This window comes from Platichthys flesus, chromosome 10 (genome assembly GCF_949316205.1).
Source record: "Platichthys flesus chromosome 10, fPlaFle2.1, whole genome shotgun sequence".
NCBI classification, from domain to species: Eukaryota; Metazoa; Chordata; class Actinopteri; order Pleuronectiformes; family Pleuronectidae; genus Platichthys; species Platichthys flesus.
Window position 1 is genome coordinate 22,199,887 of NC_084954.1, and position 7,606 is coordinate 22,207,492.

A 7,606-nucleotide genomic window follows, 5' to 3' on the forward strand; every position below is an offset into this window, starting at 1 on the left:
CTGTTGCCACCAGGGGGCGCTGCGGTTGTAAGTCATCATTTATGCATAGATGTCATCAGGCGGGGACTATTGTCTTACATGTCTAGTTTGGACTTGATTGGAACATGTATGTCCGAGATACAGATGCCCGTGTTTTGATGGCGTGTAACCAATTTTTAACGCCATGCCACGGTCACACGGTGTGATAAAAAAAAAATCCCTCAATCATTTTTTATCTCCATCTTGTTGTGATGACACTCATCTGAATTTGAAGTTGATCTGATGAAAGCCCTGGGACAAGTACGTAAAAGTAAAAATGTGGGATATTGCCAAAATGGCCGCTAAAAGCAAAATGGCGGACTTCCTGTTGCGTTTTTCATAATGCTCCATGAGACTTTTTTTCATGACTGGTCACGATACACCTATATCCAGATTTTGATGAAAATCCGTTATGTGGAAACCTAGGGGCTGGTTCCAGGGGGCGCTGTAGAGCCATTTTGCCACGGCCAATTCTAATTACTCCAGAATACTAAAATATCCGCAGACCTTGAATTTCCTGCAAAGTTTCATAACTTTTTGAGCATGTCTAGACCCTGAAAAAGCCCCCCAAAGGGAAATAATAATAATAATAATAATAACTAGGGCTACGTTGTAGCACTTGCGGGCCCGAGCACCCGCACGTTGAAGCCTGTTGCGGTCGGTGGAGAGAGCGATCGATGACCAAGCGCACATCATCGATCGAGCATGCACTTCTCCACGTTGCATGCGTTTTGCGCTCTGCGGCAGTAGGCTTGCCAGTAGGTGGCGCCATCACTATTATTACGCACAGACATATATATCTGTTCATGTAGGCGCTCTGATGTAGCGTGAGCAATTTTGTGTCAATTGGACAATGTTAACACAACTTAATTTTCACACTGATCAGTAGGTGGCGCTATGACCCTGAACTAATATTTATATGTGGAGCTGTTCAGATCAGTATTGTGATCATAGGTCAGTAGTTTGGAGCCGGTTGGATAATGCAGAGTGGATTAACAAAGTACTTCCTGTTTCCTGGCGAATCAGTAGGTGGCGCTATGACACTGAGGAAATATTGACACATAGAGCTGTTCAGGCTTGTACTCTTATCATGTGACAGAAGTTTGGTAGTGATAGGACAATGCACAGTGGAGTTATGATAACATCGTGTCCTTTGGCGAAGGAAAATCCTTCGCCGCACATCAATGTTTACACGGTTTGAGGAAACGTCACAATTCTGACCATGATCTAATGACTTGACTGATCTGATTTGAGCTGTATATTGTAAATCAGCCAGGAGCAGTTCATCAAAGTATAAAACATGTCACTTCCTGTAGCCACCAGGGGGCGCTGTAATTTCAAGTCATAATTTCTGTGTAGATGTCATCAGGATGGCACCCTTGTCTTACATGTCTAGTTTGGACTCGATTGGACAATGTATGTCCGAGATACAGAACCTCGTGTTTTGATGGCGTTTAATCAAACTCAAGACGCCACGCCACGGTCACACGGTGTGACGAAAGGTCAATCTCTTAATCACTTTTTATCTCCATCTTGTTGTGATGGCACTGATCTTAATTTGAAGTTAATCTGATGAAAGCCCTGGGACAAGTGCATCAAGTAAAAATGTGGAATATGGGAAAAAAATGGCCACTTAATCCAAAATGGCGGCCTCCCTGTTTGGTCAAGCATACCTATCCAAGATATTTTTTTGTTTGTTATGAAACGACACATGTCCCGATAGATTTGTATAAATGTCGGCCATCGTAGTGCCGGGGTTGCCCTATAGGGGGCGCTGGTCAGTTTTTTTGCCACGCCCATTTCTTAAAACCATATGAATATCTTCAGGGGGGGGCTGTTGTTACACACATGTAGTTTGAGAGAGATAGAATCATGAACACTGAAGTTACAGCAATTTCGTGTTTCACGGCGAGTTGATGAACTTTAATGCCACGCCATTCATATGGCGTTTGACGAAAAGTCACGGTAATCTTATGTCTTCATTGTCAATGTCTTGGGACCCATTTGATACAGTTTGACATGGTTGAGGTCAGTGGATGAGGAGAAATTCATCCAAGTGTAAGACAAGCAAAAAACAAGACATTTCCTGTTGCCACCAGGGGGCGCTGCGGTTTTAAGTCATCATTTATGCATAGATGTCATCAGGCGGGGACTATTGTCTTACATGTCTAGTTTGGACTTGATTGGAACATGTATGTCCGAGATACAGATGCCCGTGTTTTGATGGCGTGTAACCAATTTTTAACGCCATGCCACGGTCACACGGTGTGATAAAAAAAAAATCCCTCAATCATTTTTTATCTCCATCTTGTTGTGATGACACTCATCTGAATTTGAAGTTGATCTGATGAAAGCCCTGGGACAAGTACGTAAAAGTAAAAATGTGGGATATTGCCAAAATGGCCACTAAAAGCAAAATGGCGGACTTCCTGTTGCGTTTTTCATAATGCTCCATGAGACTTTTTTTCATGACTGGTCACGATACACCTATATCCAGATTTTGATGAAAATCCGTTATGTGGAAACCTAGGGGCTGGTTCCAGGGGGCGCTGTAGAGCCATTTTGCCACGCCCAATTCCAATTACTCCAGAATACTAAAATATCCGCAGACCTTGAATTTCCTGCAAAGTTTCATAACTTTTTGAGCATGTCTAGACCCTGAAAAAGTCCCCCAAAGGGAAATAATAATAACTAGGGCTACGTTGTAGCACTTGCGGGCCCGAGCACCCGCACGTTGAAGCCTGTTGCGGTCGGTGGAGAGAGCGATCGATGACCAAGCGCACATCATCGATCGAGCATGCACTTCTCCACGTTGCATGCGTTTTGCGCTCTGCGGCAGTAGGTTTGCCAGTAGGTGGCGCCATCACTATTATTACGCACAGACATATATATCTGTTCATGTAGGCGCTCTGATGTAGCGTGAGCAATTTTGTGTCAATTGGACAATGTTAACACAACTTAATTTTCACACTGATCAGTAGGTGGAGCTATGACCCTGAACTAATATTTATATGTGGAGCTGTTCAGATCATTATTGTGATCATAGGTCAGTAGTTTGGAGCCGGTTGGATAATGCAGAGTGGATTAAGAAAGTACTTCCTGTTTCCTGGTGAATCAGTAGGTGGCGCTATGACACTGAGGAAATATTGACACATAGAGCTGTTCAGGCTTGTACTCTTATCATGTGACAGAAGTTTGGTAGTGATAGGACAATGAACAGTGTAATTATGAAAACATCGTGTCCTTTGGCGAAGGATGATCCTTCGCCAAACATCAATGTTTACATGGTTTGAGGAAATGTCACAATTCTGACCTTGATTCAATGACTTGACTGAGTTCATTTGAGCTGTATATCTTAAAGCAGCCAGGAGCAGTTCATCAAAGTATAAAACATGTCACTTCATGTTGCCACCAGGGGGCGCTGTGATTTCAAGTCATAATTTCTGTGTAGATGTCATCAGGATGGCACCCTTGTCTTACATGTCTAGTTTGGACTCAATTGGACAATGTATGTCCGAGATACAGAACCTCGTGTTTTGATGGCGTTTAATCAAACTCAAGACGCCACGCCACGGTCACACGGTGTGACGAAAGGTCAATCTCTTAATCACTTTTTATCTCCATCTTGTTGTGATGGCACTGATCTTAATTTGAAGTTAATCTGATGAAAGCCCTGGGACAAGTGCATCAAGTAAAAATGTGGAATATGGAAAAAAAATGGCGACTTAATCCAAAATGGCGGCCTCCCTGTTTGGTCAAGCATACCTATCCAAGATATTTTTTTGTTTGTTATGAAACGACACATGTCCCGATAGATTTGTATAAATGTCGGCCATCGTAGTGCCGGGGTTGCCCTATAGGGGGCGCTGGTCAGTTTTTTTGCCACGCCCATTTCTTAAAACCATATGAATATCTTCAGGGGGGGGCTGTTGTTACACACATGTAGTTTGAGAGAGATAGAATCATGAACACTGAAGTTACAGCAATTTCGTGTTTCACGGCGAGTTGATTAACTTTAATGCCACGCCATTCATATGGCGTTTGACGAAAAGTCACGGTAATCTTATGTCTTCATTGTCAATGTCTTGGGACCCATTTGATACAGTTTGACATGGTTGAGGTCAGTGGATGAGGAGAAATTCATCCAAGTGTAAGACAAGCAAAAAACAAGACATTTCCTGTTGCCACCAGGGGGCGCTGCGGATTTAAGTCATCATTTATGCATAGATGTCATCAGGCGGGGACTATTGTCTTACATGTCTAGTTTGGACTTGATTGGAACATGTATGTCCGAGATACAGATGCCCGTGTTTTGATGGCGTGTAACCAATTTTTAACGCCATGCCACGGTCACACGGTGTGATAAAAAAAAAATCCCTCAATCATTTTTTATCTCCATCTTGTTGTGATGACACTCATCTGAATTTGAAGTTGATCTGATGAAAGCCCTGGGACAAGTACGTAAAAGTAAAAATGTTGGATATTGCCAAAATGGCCACTAAAACCAAAATGGCGGACTTCCTGTTGCGTTTTTCATAATGCTCCGTGAGACTTTTTTTCGTGACTGGTCACGATACACCTATATCCAGATTTTGATGAAAATCCGTTATGTGGAAACCTAGGGGCTGGTTCCAGGGGGCGCTGTAGAGCCATTTTGCCACGCCCAATTCCAATTACTCCAGAATACTAAAATATCCGCAGACCTTGAATTTCCTGCAAAGTTTCATAACTTTTTGAGCATGTCTAGACCCTGAAAAAGCCCCCCAAAGGGAAATAATAATAACTAGGGCTACGTTGTAGCACTTGCGGGCCCGAGCACCCGCACGTTGAAGCCTGTTGCGGTCGGTGGAGAGAGCGATCGATGACCAAGCGCACATCATCGATCGAGCATGCACTTCTCCACGTTGCATGCGTTTTGCGCTCTGCGGCAGTAGGTTTGCCAGTAGGTGGCGCCATCACTATTATTACGCACAGACATATAGATCTGTTCAAGTAGGCGCTCTGATGTAGCGTGAGAAATTTTGTGTCAATTGGACAATGTTTCCGCAACTTAATTTTCACACTGATCAGTAGGTGGCGCTATGACCCTGAACTAATATTTATATGTGGAGCTGTTCAGATCAGTATTGTGATCATAGGTCAGTAGTTTGGAGCCGGTTGGATAATGCAGAGTGGATTAACAAAGTACTTCCTGTTTCCTGGCGAATCAGTAGGTGGCGCTATGACACTGAGGAAATATTGACACATAGAGCTGTTCAGGCTTGGACTCTGACCATGTGACAGAAGTTTTGTAGTGATAGGACAATGCACAGTGGAGTTATGATAACATCGTGTCCTTTGGCGAAGGAAAATCCTTCGCCGCACATCAATGTTTACACGGTTTGAGGAAACCTCACAATTCTGACCATGATCTAATGACTTGACTGATCTGATTTGAGCTGTATATTGTAAATCAGCCAGGAGCAGTTCATCAAAGTATAAAACATGTCACTTCCTGTAGCCACCAGGGGGCGCTGTGATTTCAAGTCATAATTTCTGTGTAGATTTCATCAGGATGGCACCCTTGTCTTACATGTCTAGTTTGGACTCGATTGGACAATGTATGTGGGAGATACAGAACCTCGTGTTTTGATGGCGTTTAATCAAACTCAAGACGCCACGCCACGGTCACACGGTGTGACGAAAGGTCAATCTCTTAATCACTTTTTATCTCCATCTTGTTGTGATGGCACTGATCTTAATTTGAAGTTAATCTGATGAAAGCCCTGGGACAAGTGCATCAAGTAAAAATGTGGAATATGGAAAAAAAATGGCCACTTAATCCAAAATGGCGGCCTCCCTGTTTGGTCAAGCATACCTATCCAAGATATTTTTTTGTTTGTTATGAAACGACACATGTCCCGATAGATTTGTATAAATGTCGGCCATCGTAGTGCCGGGGTTGCCCTATAGGGGGCGCTGGTCAGTTTTTTTGCCACGCCCATTTCTTAAAACCATATGAATATCTTCAGGGGGGGGCTGTTGTTACACACATGTAGTTTGAGAGAGATAGAATCATGAACACTGAAGTTACAGCAATTTCGTGTTTCACGGCGAGTTGATGAACTTTAATGCCACGCCATTCATATGGCGTTTGACGAAAAGTCACGGTAATCTTATGTCTTCATTGTCAATGTCTTGGGACCCATTTGATACAGTTTGACATGGTTGAGGTCAGTGGATGAGGAGAAATTCATCAAAGTGTAAGACAAGCAAAAAACAAGACATTTCCTGTTGCCACCAGGGGGCGCTGCGGTTTTAAGTCATCATTTATGCATAGATGTCATCAGGCGGGGACTATTGTCTTACATGTCTAGTTTGGACTTGATTGGAACATGTATGTCCGAGATACAGATGCCCGTGTTTTGATGGCGTGTAACCAATTTTTAATGCCATGCCACGGTCACACGGTGTGATAAAAAAAAAATCCCTCAATCATTTTTTATCTCCATCTTGTTGTGATGACACTCATCTGAATTTGAAGTTGATCTGATGAAAGCCCTGGGACAAGTACGTAAAAGTAAAAATGTGGGATATTGCCAAAATGGCCACTAAAAGCAAAATGGCGGACTTCCTGTTGCGTTTTTCATAATGCTCCATGAGACTTTTTTTCATGACTGGTCACGATACACCTATATCCAGATTTTGATGAAAATCCGTTATGTGGAAACCTAGGGGCTGGTTCCAGGGGGCGCTGTAGAGCCATTTTGCCACGCCCAATTCCAATTACTCCAGAATACTAAAATATCCGCAGACCTTGAATTTCCTGCAAAGTTTCATAACTTTTTGAGCATGTCTAGACCCTGAAAAAGCCCCCCAAAGGGAAATAATAATAATAATAATAATAATAATAATAATAATAATAATAATAATAATAAAAATCCTTACAGATTCAATAGGGCCTCTCACCATTCGGTGCTCGGGCCCTAATAATAATTTCTGTGTAGATGTCATCAGGATGGCACCCTTGTTTTACATGTCTAGTTTGGACTCGATTGGACAATGTATGTCCGAGATACAGAACCTCGTGTTTTGATGGCGTTTAATCAAACTCAAGACGCCACGCCACGGTCACACGGTGTGACGAAAGGTCAATCTCTTAATCACTTTTTATCTCCATCTTGTTGTGATGGCACTGATCTTAATTTGAAGTTAATCTGATGAAAGCCCTGGGACAAGTGCATCAAGTAAAAATGTGGAATATGGAAAAAAAATGGCCACTTAATCCAAAATGGCGGCCTCCCTGTTTGGTCAAGCATACCTATCCAAGATATTTTTTTGTTTGTTATGAAACGACACATGTCCCGATAGATTTGTATAAATGTCGGCCATCGTAGTGCCGGGGTTGCCCTATAGGGGGCGCTGGTCAGTTTTTTTGCCACGCCCATTTCTTAAAACCATATGAATATCTTCAGGGGGGGGCTGTTGTTACACACATGTAGTTTGAGAGAGATAGAATCATGAACACTGAAGTTACAGCAATTTCGTGTTTCACGGCGAGTTGATGAACTTTAATGCCACGCCATTCATATGGCGTTTGACGAAAAGT